The sequence below is a fragment of the Leptodactylus fuscus genome, chromosome 5 (assembly GCF_031893055.1).
Source record: "Leptodactylus fuscus isolate aLepFus1 chromosome 5, aLepFus1.hap2, whole genome shotgun sequence".
In the NCBI taxonomy this organism is placed as follows: Eukaryota; Metazoa; Chordata; class Amphibia; order Anura; family Leptodactylidae; genus Leptodactylus; species Leptodactylus fuscus.
In genome coordinates, this window is record NC_134269.1 from 42679786 (window position 1) to 42696805 (window position 17020).

At 44.0% G+C, this 17020-nt stretch overlaps 1 protein-coding gene across 1 annotated transcript in view; it reads left to right on the forward strand.

Moving 5' to 3' along the window:
• The window catches only part of GMCL1 (germ cell-less 1, spermatogenesis associated), an 81710-nt gene that overhangs the window by 4347 nt on the left and 60343 nt on the right, over positions 1-17020 (forward strand). The gene's annotated exons all lie outside the window — the stretch shown is intronic.

Consider the following 17020-nt stretch of genomic DNA (forward strand, 5'->3'; position numbering starts at 1 on the left):
CATAACATAATATAACATACTAGGCTTTGTTTTTTTTTAAACACAAAATGCAGCTTTTCCACATCTTGTGGCTTCAACTTTAGGCTACATACACGTGAATGTGTTCATTTAAAGGCCCATCAGTAAAACAGCGTGGATGATAGCCATGTACCATCCATGACTTTCACGGGCCCATACATTCATGAGCCCAGGACACGAAACAGATGTGAAGATGACCTGTCCGTTTTTGCGGTTCAGTCCAATGCATTTCGTCTAAGATTTCCTGGACACGATCGATTGCAGTGTACGGGTAAGTAAAAACTGCACGGCTGACGCAGATTGGTATCCATGTGTCTTTTCTCTGACCCATACATTGACTTGAATGGACCAAGTTGGTATTGGACCAAATGTGCCACTCATTACTTCACATTTAAAAAGCACCATGTGACCGCAGGCTAATAATAATTCTTTTGTTTTGTGATGAATCAGTGGGTTCACGCTTTCTATGTCTGTGCACAGTTTTCTTCAATGTCACACGACATAGAATACAATACACGCTATAAAACTGTTCACGCGTGAAGCTGCTATGACATGTCTAACCAGTCCTTTGTGTGTAAGGAGATGGCATATGACTGTGATAAATACTTTGCGCTGCAGCTGACTACACGCATCCTTTTCTAGAGGATAATGTAACAATGCTCACCGCTGCTGTCCTTTTATAGGTTTCCAAGTGGAAAAATTGTGAACTTTATTGAAGATGTTCCCTGAAATCCACATACGTGCTGCAGACTTGATCATGTCATGCTGTTAGTGATGAAAAAAAGTAGTAAAAAAGATCAATTTATGTATTCTGATACTTTAAAATGTATTTAGTATGCAGTACAAGGCACAGGTGTAGATGTAACAGCGTTTGTGCCTACACATGACAGCATGAGCTGCGATGCTGGCGCCCTCATATAATAATGTATATTGCTGCCTCTTGAGTAAATGCTCACGTCCTTCTTCTTGGTGCGGGATGCTTTACCATCTGTATTAGCAGGCTGGAGCTGTATGTACCTGTCACAGAATAAATCAAATCTCCTGCGCTTGCAATTGAATGTTCACTGAAAGAGGTGCTGGGCGTCATCTGTAGGGTATGGCGGTCACATAAATCACAGGACGATTGTCCGTGCTCTAAATACATTGAGAGTCCTTCATGTCACTGCTGTGTACCATTATGTTCAGCACACAACATGCAGTAGATGGCATTCTTTAAAGTGAGCAGGGCAACACGAATATACAGCGGCTTGCAAAAGTATTCATACTCACACTTTTTCACACTTTGTCACCTCAGAAGCACAAACGTAAATGTATTTTATTGGGTTTTTAAGTGATAGACCAACACAATGTAGCAGATAATCTTGAAGTGGAATGAAAATGATACAAGGTTTTCAAAATTTTAATAAAAATCTGAAAAGTGTGACGTGCAAAAGTATTCAGCCCCCTGTACTGATATTCCTGAATAAAATCCAGTGCGCACAATTGCCTTCAGAAGTTAATAGTGTCTGGCTGTGTGTAATTTAGTCTCAGTATAAATACACCTGTTCTGTGAAGGCCTCAGTGGTTTGTTAGAGAACACTAGTGAACAAACAGCATCATGAAGACCAAGGAACTTACCAGGCAGGTCAGAGATAAAGTTGTGGATAAGTTTAAAGCAGGTTAGGTTATAAAAATATATGCTAAGTTTTAAGCATCCCAGGGAGCATTGTTCAATACATCATGCAAGAATGGAAAATTTATTCTCCAATTGCAAACCTACCAAGACATGGCTGTACACCTAAACTGTTTGATTCAGCAAGGAGATAACTGGTCAGAAAAACGACCAAGAGACCCATGGTCACTCTGGAGAAGCTGCAGAAATCCACAGCTCAGGTGGGAGAATCTGTCCACAGGACAACTATAAGTCGTGTACTCCGCAAATCTGACCTTAATGGAAAACTGGCAAGAAAAAAAACATTGTTGGAAGAAAGACATAAGTGCCGTTTGCAGTTTGGCACAAGCCATAGTCTTCAGCAGGGACAGGGAAGCTGGTCAGAGTTGATGGGAAAATGGATGGAGCTAAATACAGGGCAATCCTGGAAGAAAACCTGTTAGAGGCTGCAAAAGACTTAAGATTGGGAAGGGGGTTCAACTTCCAGCAAGACAATGATCCTAACATACAGCCAGAGTTATAGTGGAATGGTTTAGATCAAAGAATATATATATGTTAGAATGGCCCAGTCACAGTCCACATCTAAATCCTATTGAGCATTTGTGATAAGACTTGAAAATTGCTGATCAATTCTCCATTCAATCTGACTGAGCTTAAGCACTTGTGCAAAGAAGAATGGGCAAAAACCTCAGTCTGTAGATGTGCAAAGCTGGTAGAGACAGACCCCAAAGACTTGCAGCTGGAATTTTAGTAGGCATATTTTAAGTCAGAGTTCTACACAGTTGTTTAGGGCTGGGCAATTAACTGAAAAATAGCCAAACCTGAATATCTACCAGGATAATTGTTGTGATGGGGGGGGGGGGGGGGAGGGGCAATCAAACATTAGAAGAAAAAAAAACATCAGTGTTACTCACCTCTCTTGGGCTCTGGTGTGACTTCCTTCCATCTTTAGCACTTCTGCCTGTTGTTGGAAACCACTGAGGCCCGTGATTGGGCTTCAGCTGGTCATGTGTCATTATGACTCTTGCATCTGTGTGTCACAACTCAACATAATCTGTGTGATCGATGAGGCCCAATCGCAGTCCCTGAAACAGGCTGAAGTGCTGAAGGCTGCAGGGGTCGTGTCTAAAAAGTTTACCCTGAGCTAAATGTGCCGTGATGCTCCATATTGCACCAAAAGTGCCCCATGTTTAAAACTGTGTCTAGTAGCAACTGCAATAGTAAATCTGGGCCAGTGTGTACAACGTGTGACCTACTGAATGATTGTATGATCTACAGAAGATAACCTGCTCTTAGGTATTCTTGTAACCTGTCATGTGTTACCCTATAAGTATGCGATTAAGCCTATAAGCCTCGGTCTGATTTGTGTTGGTTTATTGGAGATGTGGCTACTAGGGATTCCCTGGTCTCACCCTTTAATCCCTGTACAGAGATCCCCAGGTGTCAGGTTGGTAGCCGTATCTGAACCATGGACAGGAAGCAGAAAATGGCTGCACATAAAGACAGTGGTGTAGAGTAGATGTGAGGTCAGAACCTTGTAGGACTACAAGTACCAAGTGTGAGACCAATGGGTTACACGAGACCCTAAAGTAGCAGAGCAGGAGCAAGGGTGAACGTTGTTGGTTTTATAGCAAAGCACCTTGTTCTTGCTGAATTGGTTACCTATAGGAGGTAGACATCCAGTGGTGTGTCCTATACAACTATGTTAATAACCTGAATTTTGCTCCATATGAAATGTTTATATCAGTTCATATGGTGCTTTCTCTCTTATATATTATATAATATAATGTGAAGTAAGAGGACAGCACATCCATTTGGATTTCTATCCTAAATATTAATTTTTTGGGGTGAGGGTGAGAGGTATTAAAAAAAAAAAAAATAAATCTATTTTTATTTGCTCCATTTCCCTCGCAGTCTTTTTTTTTTCAGCAACCAAATTAATTCAGAAATTATAGTCCGTGTCCCGCTGGCTTCTTTCTCATTAACTCCAACTAAGTTACTTTATTGACGTCTTGGTTTACCCATCTGTAAAATTATCTTGCTGCTGCGGAGCCAGAAATTTCTGATTTAATGTGAGAAAATCGTTCTCTGTTCACCTGGAAGATGTACGAAAACCGATCAGTTTCTTCATTTTATCATTGTTCCTTTTGTTAAACAAGTAGAAGGCTTTTCATCCATCATGAAATTTGTTATTAACCTGCACGTCCATTCACTGCTCTGATGCAAAATGTGTTCATTAAAATCCAAGATGAGGTGGGAGGTTCAGTCCTATGCAGGCAGAAAGTGAATCCTCAGGCGTCTGATAGGATGCATGCCTATCACTGTAGCAGCGCCTCTCCCTACGTGCAGGCTCTCTGTATATATTTTGAATCCTTGTTGCAAAGGTGTAACCAGGTCCCTTTTAACAAATTGTTGAGCCAGCCCCCGCATTACCACCACTTACCTCTCGACTTTCAGAAGACCCAAAGATGGATTTAAATTAAAAGTTAAAGGGGTTGTCCCATCACAAGGATCCTATCTATACTGCTTGTTAATGTGGATGTAAGACTTTTCCTAAATACACTGCTTCAGCAAAACTGCTTTGTTTGTCCACTATCTTACTTTATTCAATTCTTTGTGGCCACAGCCCTGACTTAGCTGCTCATGAGTCAAGTGATGTATCTGCTGCTCTCAGGGGGGAGGGGGGGGAGGGGCTAAGTGCACGGGAGCCAGCCTGTGTATCTAGCTATTCCTGTGTCTACACCATGTGACCTAGGTCCTGCTAGCAGATAGGGGAGAGGAGCTTCTTTCATTTCTTCTGTTCCCCCAGTTATCAGGCTAGCTAATTCAATTGTGTTCATTATGGCAGACACAGGCAGTCTCTGTATGTAACACAGAATGGAGTTGCTGCTGCCTGTACTTCATAGTCCAATATGGGTGGGCGGAGCTACACATGAATTTGGGGGCGGAGCTAAACGGCAGGTTGCATGTGAAACCCCGCCCACCAAATGATGCAAGAAACCAGGAAGAAAGAAGATTTTACAGCAGTAAAGACTGATGAGTATGTGAGGTGGGAATACCCCTTTAATGTTAAAGGGAGTCTTATCCCTGCCCCCGTCTACTTTAAACCACTCCCTTAGTGCTATAAATGCTGTTAATAAAAACCATACCTTTCTTATGTTTCAGAGCCCCAGGGATGTGTAGAAAAAGCACTTTTATTCTTTATTGAAATGAGGATCTTGGGGCACAGGGGGAGTTTTCTTCCATTACTGAGCACTGCTACATCACTAAACACCCCATCCCCTGGGCGCTGTGAGTGGACTCTGGCGCTGTGAGTGGACTCTGGCGCTGTGAGTAGTTTTTACCACTTCCCAGGGGCAAGCTGAATGCAGGATGGACGTGAATAGTGATGATGCTTCATTGTGGTGGTGTCAACTTGTGTTGGGTTGCAATGCGACTATATTCATTCTCTAGGTGTGATCTAGTACTATGACTTTGTGATCTTATGTTGTACAACTACAAGTTGCCTTGTAGCTCTTGATTAATGTCTTCTGACTATCCCATAACACTGCACATTTGGCATTTTTATTTCAATATGTAAGAGGAATAAACCAATAACTCACCTTTAGACTTTGCAACAATTGTAGTAAAATCATGGAGTTTTTTTTGGATGTGGGAAATGGCAGTGAGCTCAGACTATGTTATGACAATTTCACACCAGCGCTTGGGTTTCCGTTCTTTGGATCCACTAGACTATAATGGGGTTTGCTGGGTTTCCATCTAAAAATTGCAGAAAGAGAAATCCCCGAATGGTTGCACTGCACAAGTGTGAATCCAGCCTTACTGTAATTCCCTTCCATCTGTATGGACTGTAGAGAAAGTTCTTTCTGCTCTCCAGGAAAAAAAAAAAAAAAAGATCCTAAGCGGGAGAAAAACCTCTAATATATCTATATCTTATAGATAAACTCCTCATTAAATTCCTTCCCAAAGAACAATGCACCTGGTAAATCGGGAGTAGGCGCCATTGCTATGGGATCTCTTCTGATTTATATTGCAGTGGTAGATGGCTCAGTGGTTAGCACTCTGTAGTCTTGCAGCGCTGGAGTCTTGGGTATGAATCCAGCCAAGGGCATCATCTGTAAGGCGTTTGTATGTTCTCCCCGTTTTTGCATGGGTTTCCTCCCCCACTCCAAAGACTTACTGATAGGGAGTGTAGATTGTGAGCATTATATGACACAGTGACTGTAAATGTGTGTAAAGCGCGGGATATGCTGGCACTATGTAAGTAAGCATAATAAATAAATTGCAGGGACCTGACAACCAAGCTGTTTAGTTGCTATGGCAGTGAGGAACCTTCTGGATGCTCCCAGGACTGCCAATAGTGTATGACTATTGCACTCGCTGTGGCAGGGCTCAACACTAGTACAGCAATTATACCATAGTATAATATTGTAGTAAGAACTAATGATCCCGGGAGGAGGGACAAAAGAAAGTTTTTAAAAAATGAGACCATTTTGGACCATTCCTCTTTACAAAACAATTCAAGTTAAGTTTGATGGTCGCCGAGCATGGACAGCCCGCTTCAAATCATCCCACAGATGTTCAATGATATTCAGGTCTGGGGACTGGGATGGCCATTCCAGAACATTGTAATTGTTCCTCTGCATGAATGCCTGAGGATTTGGAGCAGTGTTTTGGATCATTGTCTTGCTGAAATATCCATCCCCGGCGTAACTTCAACTTCGTCACTGATTCTTGAACATTATTCTGAAGAATCTGCTGATACTGAGTGGAATCCATGCGACCCTCAACTTTAACAAGATTCCCGGTGCCGGCATTGGCTACACAGCCCCAAAGCATGATGGAACCTCCACCAAATTTTACAGTGGGTAGCATGTGTTTTTCTTGGAATGCTGTTTTTTTGGACGCCATGCGTAACGCCTTTTTGTATGACCAAACAACTCAATATTTGTTTCATCAGTCCACAGGACCTTCATCCAAAATGAAGCTGGCTTGTCCAGATGTGCTTTTTCATACCTCAGGCGACTCTGTTTGTGGCGTGCTTGCAGAAACAGCTTCTTTCTCATCACTCTCCCATACAGCTTCTCCTTGTGCAAAGCGCGCTGTATTGTTGACCGATGCACAGTGACACCATCTGCAGCAAGATGATGCTGCAGCTCTTTGGAGGTGGTCTGTGGATTGTCCTTGACTGTTCTCACCATTCTTCTTCTCTGCCTTTCTGATATTCTTCTTGGCCTGCCACTTCTGGGCTTAACAAGAACTGTCCCCGTGGTCTTCCATTTCCTTACTATGTTCCTCACAGTGGAAACTGACAGGTTAAATCTCTGAGACAACTTTTTGTATCCTTCCCCTGAACAACTACGTTGTACAATCTTTGTTTTCAGATCATTTGAGAGCGGGCTGTCCATGCTCGGTGACCATCAAACTTAACTGAACTTGGAATTGTTTTGTAAATAGGAATGGTCCAAAATCCCTTCATCCAGGATCTGATTACAAGCTACAGGAAGCGACTAGAGGCTGTTATCTTTGCAAAAGGAGGATCTACTAAATATTAATGTCACTTTTCTGTTGAGGTGCCCATACTTTTGCACCGGTCAAATTTTGGTTTAATGCATATTGGACATTTTCTGTTAGTACAATAAACCTCATTTCTATCCTGAAATATTACTGTGTCCATCAGTTATTAGATATATCAAACTGAAATGGCTGTTGCAAATACCAAAATATTTAGAGCTAAAAATGATTAAGATTAATAGGGGTGCCCAAACTTTTTCATAGGACTGTATATGCCCAGTGGTACCCAAAAAGTACAATGCGCTCAACAGTGGCCCCCACACAGTATTATATGCCTAGAGGTACCCAAACAGTACAATGCACTCAGCAATGTATTATATGCCCAGTGGGCCCCACACAGTGTTATATGCTCCACAGTGGGCTCTCTCATAGTATTAAATGCACCATGATGGCCTCCACACAGTATTATATGCTTGACAGTAGACCCCCCACACAGTAGTATAAACTACTTACCCAGTATGCAGTCCCACTAAGTGTCTGTCTTCTTACTGCATGTGCGGATGACTTGCATCATCATGCCTGAGTCGGGGCAGAGGTCACACTCTGCAGTCAGTGTAGGCCATGGTTGCGTGGACCTACTGCCTACACTGACAGCTTTAATCCCTGTGTGCATTTGCACATACAGCTGAAAACCGAGATCGCTCCCTAACCGGGAATTCTGTACTGCATTCCGTTACTGAGCGATCAGGGCTACGGCACGCATGCCATAAGTTCGCCATCGCAGACCTATGGCGTTAAAGCGAGTCTGTCGGCACCAAAAAGACGTTATTAAACCTGACCCAGTACCTATATATTAGCACTCAGAGCCATCAGCACAATGCTAGCATTTGTTTGTAGAATGGCTGCTTGATTTTGAAAACCATTGCTTTTGTTTCCGATGCACATGAGCTAATAAGGGCACCGGGGTCATGTCCTGGGGCAGCTGATCATCACCACAAGATCTTCCCCTCACTCAGTATTCCTTCCAGGAACACTGACACCTCATTCTGAGCAAGAAGATCTTGCTGTGATGCTCAGCCGCCCCCAAGGCACTCTTGGCTCATTTGCATAGAAATAAAAAGCATAATCTTCGTCAAAAATAATTGCTTGTTTTATAAACACATGATAGCTCTGTGCTCATGGCTTTGTGTCCTCTAAGGTAATAGGGCTGGCTTGGGGGAGTTTGCTGGGGATGACTGGTCTGTACAGAGCTCTGACTAATCCCACTGAACACCTTTGGGAAGAATTAGAACAGAAATTGTGAGCCAGGCCCTCTTGTCCACCCTCAGTGTCTGATCTCACCAATGCTTTTCTGGATAAATGGACAACAATCTTGTAGAAAGCCTTCCCGGAACTGTAGGAGCTGAAACCAACTCCTCATTAAAAGGGTTCTATCATTAAAATCACATTTTTTTCCCTCAATCACACGTAGGAATAGCCTTAAGAAAGGTTATTCTTTTACTACTTTAGATGTCTTCTCTGCGCCGCTGTTTGGTAGAAATCACGGTTATCGTCTGTATGCAAATGAGTTCTCTTGCAGCACTGGGGGCGGTCCCCAGCACTTTAATAGCACTGGGGGCGTCCCCAATGCTGTGAGAGAACTCTTCAGTGCCGCCTCCATCTTCTTCTTGAACACCCTAGGCATGCGCAATTGGCTCTGCCATCGGGACTCAGGCAGAGCCGACTGCGTATGCCCACGGCTACAAGAAAATGGCCATTTTCTTGTGGCTGCCTACACAGTAAGCTGGTGTAAGCGGCCATTTTCTTGTTGTCCATGGGCATGCGCAGTCGGCTTTGCCCTGAGGCCTGATGGCAGAGCCGATTGCACATGCCTAGAAGATTGAAACCCAGGATGGAAGAAGATGGAGGCGGCGCTGGAGAGTTCTCTCGCAGCATTGGGGACGCCCCCAGTGCTGCGAGAGAACTCATTTGCATACCGAAGAAAACCGGGATTTCTACTGAAAGGCAGCGCGGAGAAGATATCTAAAGGTAGAAGGATAGCCTTTCTTAAGGCTATTCCTACATGTTAGAAAAAAAAGGGTACCCAATGATGGGATCCTTTAAACCTTATGGATTTAAAATGCAATGTCCTAAAAGCTCCTGCAGGTTTCATGTGTACATGTCCCAATAATTTGTATGTGGAGTGTAAAAGGGCATACATGCCATAAAAAAAAAATTGGGTTTAGTTTTAACTGAGCAGTAAAAACAAGATGTTAAATTTGACTTTGTGGTATGATCCGGTGAAACCACATTTATATAGTTGTCACTAGATATCTCTGCACTCATGTGCACATGTGACTTACGTGTACGCCACACGTAACAAAGCAGTTTGTAAGAATCGTGGCACATGCAGATATTTCTCTATTGGGATGAATAGGTCTGATTTCCAGTCGCACAGTCTGGTTTCGTGCTAGTCGTGTAGATGAGGCTGGAGGACGGTTTTCAGCCGTAGCTTTGGAGGTTGTCAAGTCCGTTGCTCTCCCGGCCCGGTGATCCAATTAGTGTTTTGGGGGGGGGGGTTTCATTTTTTTGGTTGAGTCGCGCTATATTGAACCTTTTAAGACTAGATATGTGGAATAATTTCCCTTTGAACAGCGCTTCAATGACATGTACTTAGCCTGCATTATTCTTGAAGAATACAGTCAGGATGTTAAAAGGCACTGTTTTGATGGCTGAAATCTCTTTTGTGACATGGGAAATGATTCCCTTTTAAGTGGTGTGTCAGAATAGGGGCCTTCAGCCGTCTTTTTATCTGATTTGACTATGTGAAATTCAGAGGTTCTGTATTTTATATAACTCTATAGCCTTTTTCCTTTGGAAGAATGGTATAGAGCAGGGGTAGGGAACGTACCACTCTCCAGCTGTTGCAAAACTACAACTCCCAGCATGCATACTGGCTCTGCTGTTCTGGGAACTCCCATGGAAGTGAATGGAGCATGCTGGGAGTTGTAGTTTCACAGCAGCTGGAGAGCCAAAGGTTCCCTACCCCTGGTATAGAGGGTATAAATCAGGGGTGGGCAATTAATTTTCCTATGGGGCCACATGAGAAATTGTAACAGTTCTAGAGGGCTATCTATGCGCGCCGTGGCAAGTTTAGCCCCACCCACTTCTACGCTGACTCCGCCCATTCTCAATCATCTTTCCATGTGCCACACAAAGTATAATCCTCCTACAGTCACCCTAACATTATACACCCCATCATTATATTTGTTTCTCTCCAAATGTCCCACAGCATTAAATCCCTCTCCTTCTGCCCCAGTACAAAACTAGCAGAAACTAGAGGGGACATGAAACTGGGGCAGCTGGAGGGGGACATTAAACTATGGGGATAGTTGGAGCGGGACATTAAACTGGGGGCAACTACAGGCAGATATGTCCCCCTCCGGCTACCCCCATGGTTTAATATCCTCCTCCAGTTGCCCCAGTTTAAATTGTCACCCTCCATCTGCCCCCTAGTTTAATGTCCCCCCTCCATATGCATTCAGTGTAACTGCCCCCCTACATCTGCCCCTAGTCCTCCCTCTTGCTCACACATGCTGTCTCTTCTCTCTTTACCATTGAGCAGCCCCCATTGCCGGCAGCTTGCAGCAAGCACACAGTCCCGTGTGGCTCCTCCCACTAACGAGTCATAGCCTATCCTTGTGATGTCATCACAGGTCCTTGAACAAACTTCCAAAAGCTATGCGGGCCAGACAGACAGAAGCAGTCAGAGGGCTGGATGTGGCCCGGGGGCTGTACATTGCCCAGGTCTGGTATAAATGGTTATTCTTATATAATTTCTCAGAGAAGTTTGCATTACCCATAAAATAACAATTTTGGCTTTCTCTTTTCCCATAATGGATTTGTACTGCAAATGTATGAATAAATTGACAACTGGTTTGCCAACCTACTTACTAAAGGGATATATCTTGCATAGTTGGATAGTGTTGGCACGGATTGGACACTTTTGGACTGTGCGGGCACACACCCCTAACCTGTAATGCTACGTAGTCCGTTTATTCATTAAATGGGTTGTCCAGGAAATTAAGAAGTGGGGCAGAAGGCTGGGGAAGCTGAAACAACAACAACAAAAAAAACCCCAACCAAAAACATACTTGCTTGTCCCCAGCACTCCAGTGTTTCATGACTATCTGCTCCTGTCCTGTGCCCCGATGGAGATTTCTGACTTCCACAGCTGTCCTCCACAAAGGTTATAAACTGACCCCTGAGTGACCAGGCTGTATGTTAGTAACAAAGCTTATTCAGTGCAGGGGAATGCACTGATTCCCCAGATAATCCTTTAATGGGGTATTCTGGAATGAAGAAATTATGCCCTCCCCCCCCCTCCCCCCTACAAGGGTTTAATTTACTGATCATTGGGTCCGATTGCCACGACCCACAACAGTAATAACAATTGGGTGGTGGCTCTCCAGTTCTCATGGACCGTCAGGTTAGCCATTGTGTGCACCACTCCAATAATTTCAGTGTAACCTCCGCTGAGCGCTGTGTTTGTGATGGTAGGTAGAGATGAGCGAGTACTGTTCGAATCAGCCGATCTGAACAGCACGCTCCCTAGAAATGAATGGATGCACCTGGTACTTCCGCTTTGACGGCGGCCGGCCGCTTAACCCCATCCCCCCCCCCCGGCGTGCCGGCTACGTCCATTCATTTCTATGCGAGCGTGCCAGCTGATCCGAACAGTACTCGCTCATCTCTAATGGTAGGTAAATTCTTGTGGCCACTATACCTTTTAATCCTACGTATTGTGGGGCAACACGGTGGCTCAGTGGTGGAGTCCTGGGTTCGAATCCCCCGCCAGGAACAACATCTGCAAGGAGTTTGTATGTTCTCCCCGTGTTTTTGTGGATTTCCTCCCATTCTGTAAAGACATACTGATGGGGGGAAAAAATGTACATTGTGATCCCTATGTAGGGCTCACAATCTAGATTGAAAAAAATAAAAAATGCTATGTATTGTATGCAATCTGATGTGCCTGTTGTCTTTACGGTACATGTCCGTATTTCTGAGCACTTCATAGCCCATGTACGTGACTTAGTGGCCTGCTCCTTTGTAGATGTGTAGGTGCTTCCACTGCACTGCGGAGCCCTTGGCAGCGCAGACATCTCTGTGCACGGCTTGTTTAGGCTTCGTGATATTTTCAGTATATTTTTCTGTTGTGTAGAATGAACTTTTATTTAGATCAAAAGGCTGAGCCTTATTATTTTCTATGTTGTTGAGAAGTTCGCGGCTCCGCAGTATTTTAATGAGGAGCTCGGAAGACGCCTAACAGTTGTTGCTGTAAGATATGTTTGTGCCGTTTTCATAATGACATCTTTGTTTTCCGTAAAATGTTGCTTTTGACAACGCGGTTTACCCTTTCAGTAAGTGATGGTAATGTACATTTCTTTACGACGGTCTTTGGCTGTAATGTTACATGTGAAGGATGTATGGGCTAAGTATACATGTTTATGTCATACCCAAGTAGACTGTAATGGAGACAGTGATGGTGTAGGCGCTTTCCTGCTGACCTGTTTTATATGGGGTTAAGGGGATATCGTCACTCCTTAGGGAGAGACCACCATGTAGGTGTGTGAGTCTTATTAAGCCATGAGCGCTCCACTGAGGGCACTGGTCTATATGGGCAGTGTATGTTGTTGCTATAGGCACAGCATGGCTATGTAAATTATGGGCTGGTCCCGAAGGCTATGATGAATAAAGCTACGTTCACATTTGTGTTGGGGACTCCATTTGGAGTCTGTGACAGTCGGCCAGAAAGCCGGATGGAAAAATTTCTGCAAGGAATTATAGTCAGTAGCATTCTTTGGGTCCAGTTGCTGTCTGTAATAAGATCCGCTACCTGTCTAGTCTGGAGCAGACCCCTCCAAGGAGGATTCCTGTGGTTTTGTCACTTATGGTCTGTCAATGGCATTCCTATGAAGACAGCACAAGACAGATAAGGGGGTTGTAAATGCAAAGAAACACAGACCTCTCCCGGACATAGAAGTGCGGAAAAGAGGAGCTGATCTTGTGTCAGAGAGGCCCCAGTGATCTCCTCTTACCAGGTTGACTAAATGGACAGCTAAACATATCAGTCCCATACAGGGGGTGAATTTAACAGGAATGGTTAATATTTATGGGACTGTCCTCCTTATTAATACACTGTCCAGTGACCGATGGCGCATTAGAGTAACAAACCAGAAGGACAGCGGCTCTGAAATCTAAGGCCGGTTGCAGACGACCGTGCTGTGGTTCTGTTTGCTATCCTTGTATTTCCACAGATGGCACACTGACCCATTCTTTTTTATGGGCCTGTACACATTATGATAAATTGCACAGTCCTATTTCTATCGTAGTTTGCGGCACATGCTTCTGTGGCTCTTATTCATTTAATGAAATATAAAAAAAACAAACTTGCAAGTCTTCAGTAGGTGATACCTTTTTTAATGGCTAACTCATAATATGACAGAATATGACGTTTCGAAGCTTCCTCTGGCTTTTTCTTTGTACTCCAATATCCCACACCAGGACGGTGTCAATGCCTGCCAGTTTTTCATGGAAAAGTGAGGTATGAACGCTGAAGCTGTGGTGAAACTGACAAAATTCATCCTCACCCACAGTTACTTTTCTTTTGGTGACTGTATCTATCTACAGCAGACCGGCACCGCAATGGGGAGCAAAATGGCACCACAGTACGCTAATCTCTTCATGGCCAAGCTTGAGGGCGACTTTCTATCCACCTGCACCATCAGGCCTCTGGCCTACTACGGTTTCATTGACGATATCCTAATCATTTGGACTGGTTCTGAACAACAGCTGAAAATGTTCCATGAACAATTCAACCAGTTCCATCCCACCATCAACCTGACGCTGAATCACTCCTTCTCTGAAATTAACTTCCTGGACACAGTCATCAAGATACAGGACAACAAAATTGAGACATCACTATATCGGAAACCAATTGACCGCTCTACCTACCTAAGATGGGATAGCTTTCATCCCAAACACATAAAGAACTCCATTGTATACAGCCAGGCTATCAGATACCATTGCATATGTTCAAACCCTGCAGATAGGGACGAACACCTTGGGGGCCTCAAAAACACATTCTTGAGGCAGGGTTACCATCCAAGAACAGTTGATAACCAGATCACCAGGGCCACCAGGATACCAAGATCGGATATATTAAAATACAGTTGGAGTCGAGGGGGAGAGGGTGGGGTGGCTGATTTGGGGTATAACAGTCCATGGAGTCTCATCTTCCTCTTAGTTGGTGACCGGTATATGGTGGGGTGGGGCAGGTGGTTTGGGGTATAACAGTCCGTGGAGTCTCATCTTCCTCTTAGTTGGTTACCGCTAGGTGGGGTGGGTGATTTGGGGTATAACAGTCTGTGCAGTCTCATCTTCCTCTTGTTTGGTGACAGCTGGACACGTATTGGGCAGAGATCTCCACAGTGGCCTCTTCTTCTCCCAGTAGGATGTAGAGTTTCCTCTTCTCACCCGCAGATATGAAGTCTGGGATGTGGGCAGAGAGTCTTTGGTAGTGGACGGCCCTCACAGCTGAGTATTTGGTGCAGTGTAGCAGGAAATGGGTCTCGTCTTCTAGGGCCCCCTGGTCACAGTGCTGGCACATTCTGTTCTCCCGTAGTGCCAACATATTCCATATTACTTTACAGATACTTACCATCACTTATGGATTGGTCTAATAGACTGCATTAGGGAAACGTTGTCACTTGGAGATGCTTGTTACATGCTTGGCAGAGCTGACTGTAGCATCTGTTGTTGTGTTACTATGTAGTGTCACAATGCTCTAACATGCCTTAGGGATGGATACTCAGTGCAGCCCCTCGAGCACTCAAAATATGTTCAAGTAAGCACTCTCCAGTCTTATGTCTGAAGGTGAACAGAGGCAGCGAGCGCGAGTCGCCAATTCTTCAGCTATGCAAATGTTATAATTGTTTCAGGGGACATACTGAATTCTAGTCTTCCAGTAATACTTGGCAATGTCTCCCGTTCCTGATGAGATTAGATGGCAGTCTGTCACTCTGTCACCGCTAGACGTGTTCTGTGAATGATGGACGTGTCTTGGCTCCGGCTTATTCTCAGCACCATATTCACTTGTCTTCAGTTATCGGATGTTCTGTTAGTCAAGGCAGATATTGCAGCTTTCCAAAGGAAAAGATCACTGGAGAGATCACTAGACACCGAACACACATCTGTAATATTTTGGTGGAAAGTAATGAATATTTGGCTTTTCGCACAAAATGTGATTTTAATGATAGAATCCCTTTAAAACTCTGGTATATCTAAGACTGGGTTCACACTTGCATTTGAATCGGCAGAGGAAAGTCCTTCAAGGACTCCATGTGTAACCGCTTTTTAGCAGATGGGGTCTCCGTCTTTCGGGTGCCCATATGGACCAGAAGGATGGAAACCCGAATGCTAGTGTGACCTAGTGTGATCTGTCACAGGTGTGAATGTGCCTTGGTTTCTTCCCACTGATGTCGATAAGGTGGTAAACCACTGTCATTTTCCAGGCTCAAAATATTGATGACCTCTCCTAAGAAGAGGTCTTTAGTGTTGGATCAGTAGGGGAATACTACAAGAAGCCGACAGCTCCATTCTCTCAGTAATGGACAGACTGGCTACTGTAGATTTCTTCCTGTTTACCTGAGTGCGGGATGAGCTGCAGTGACTCAGTTCTGCCACTGCTCAAAGAACAGCGCTGTCTGCTTCCTGATCCATTCTCTGTGTATCAGCGGCTGAGAACTGCTATTCTTAGGATAGATTATCAGTATATTTAGTGAATAAAGATCCATTCTACATAAGTATACATAATATCTTCTGCCGGATCATGTATCAGGATTTATTATGCGGCCTGCTAGCTGTCTCGTGACAATGCCTGGAGACAGGAGCAAGCAAATCTGGAGAGCCACGTACACACGTGTGTTATGTGTTGGGAAATCCAATGGACATCGAACATCTCCTGCCAAACATATGACAAGATTGTCTTTTGACTAATGTTTGCTGTTTCAAATGTTTTAGGCCAGTGTGGTGGAAAAAAAATCCAACACTATAATACGTTAAGAAATTGAAGTGTTAGTAGTTTATTTTTGTCAATTAGCAAAATGAAGTTAATGAAGAAAAGAGAAATCTAATTCCCATCCATATTTGGCCCTTTGCCCTCCATCAGTTCTTCTAGGTTTATGGAGGTTTTTCCAAACATCTCAGAGAACTCGGGACAGGTCCATAAGATGGGGAATAAGTCTCTGCTGGGGTTTTGAGCACTGTGACCTATAGCGAATGTCCCCAAGTGCCCTGAGAATCACGTGGCAGTGCCCATGTCCAGCCAGTGCTCTGTTCACTTCTGTGGAAACTCAAGAATGGAAATTTCTGGCAATGGCATAGAAGTGAATGAGGAGATATGTTGAGCATGCACACCACTGCAGTGGGACGCCACAGGGGCATTTAGGTGTCCCTGTTCTCAACGTCATTGAGGATAAATGTCACTGTCATTAGTCTGATACGGATTGTCCTGCTGAGAGACGTCCTTTACCTCCAGAAAATCAAGTTGTTGAATGTATTACTTTTTAATGGCAAAATAAACATCATGGTTCTCAAAATTTGTTGAAGAAATGTAAATGAAAAGTACCGTATTTTTCGGACTATAAGACGCTATAAGAGGTTTTAGAGGAGGAAAATAGGGGAAAAAAATTCTGAAGCAAAAACTGGTAAAATATTTAATATATGGGAATTGTAGTTTTGCAACAGCTGCAAGGCCACATTGACAGGTGACCCTGCAGCTGTACGGGGATGTATAGG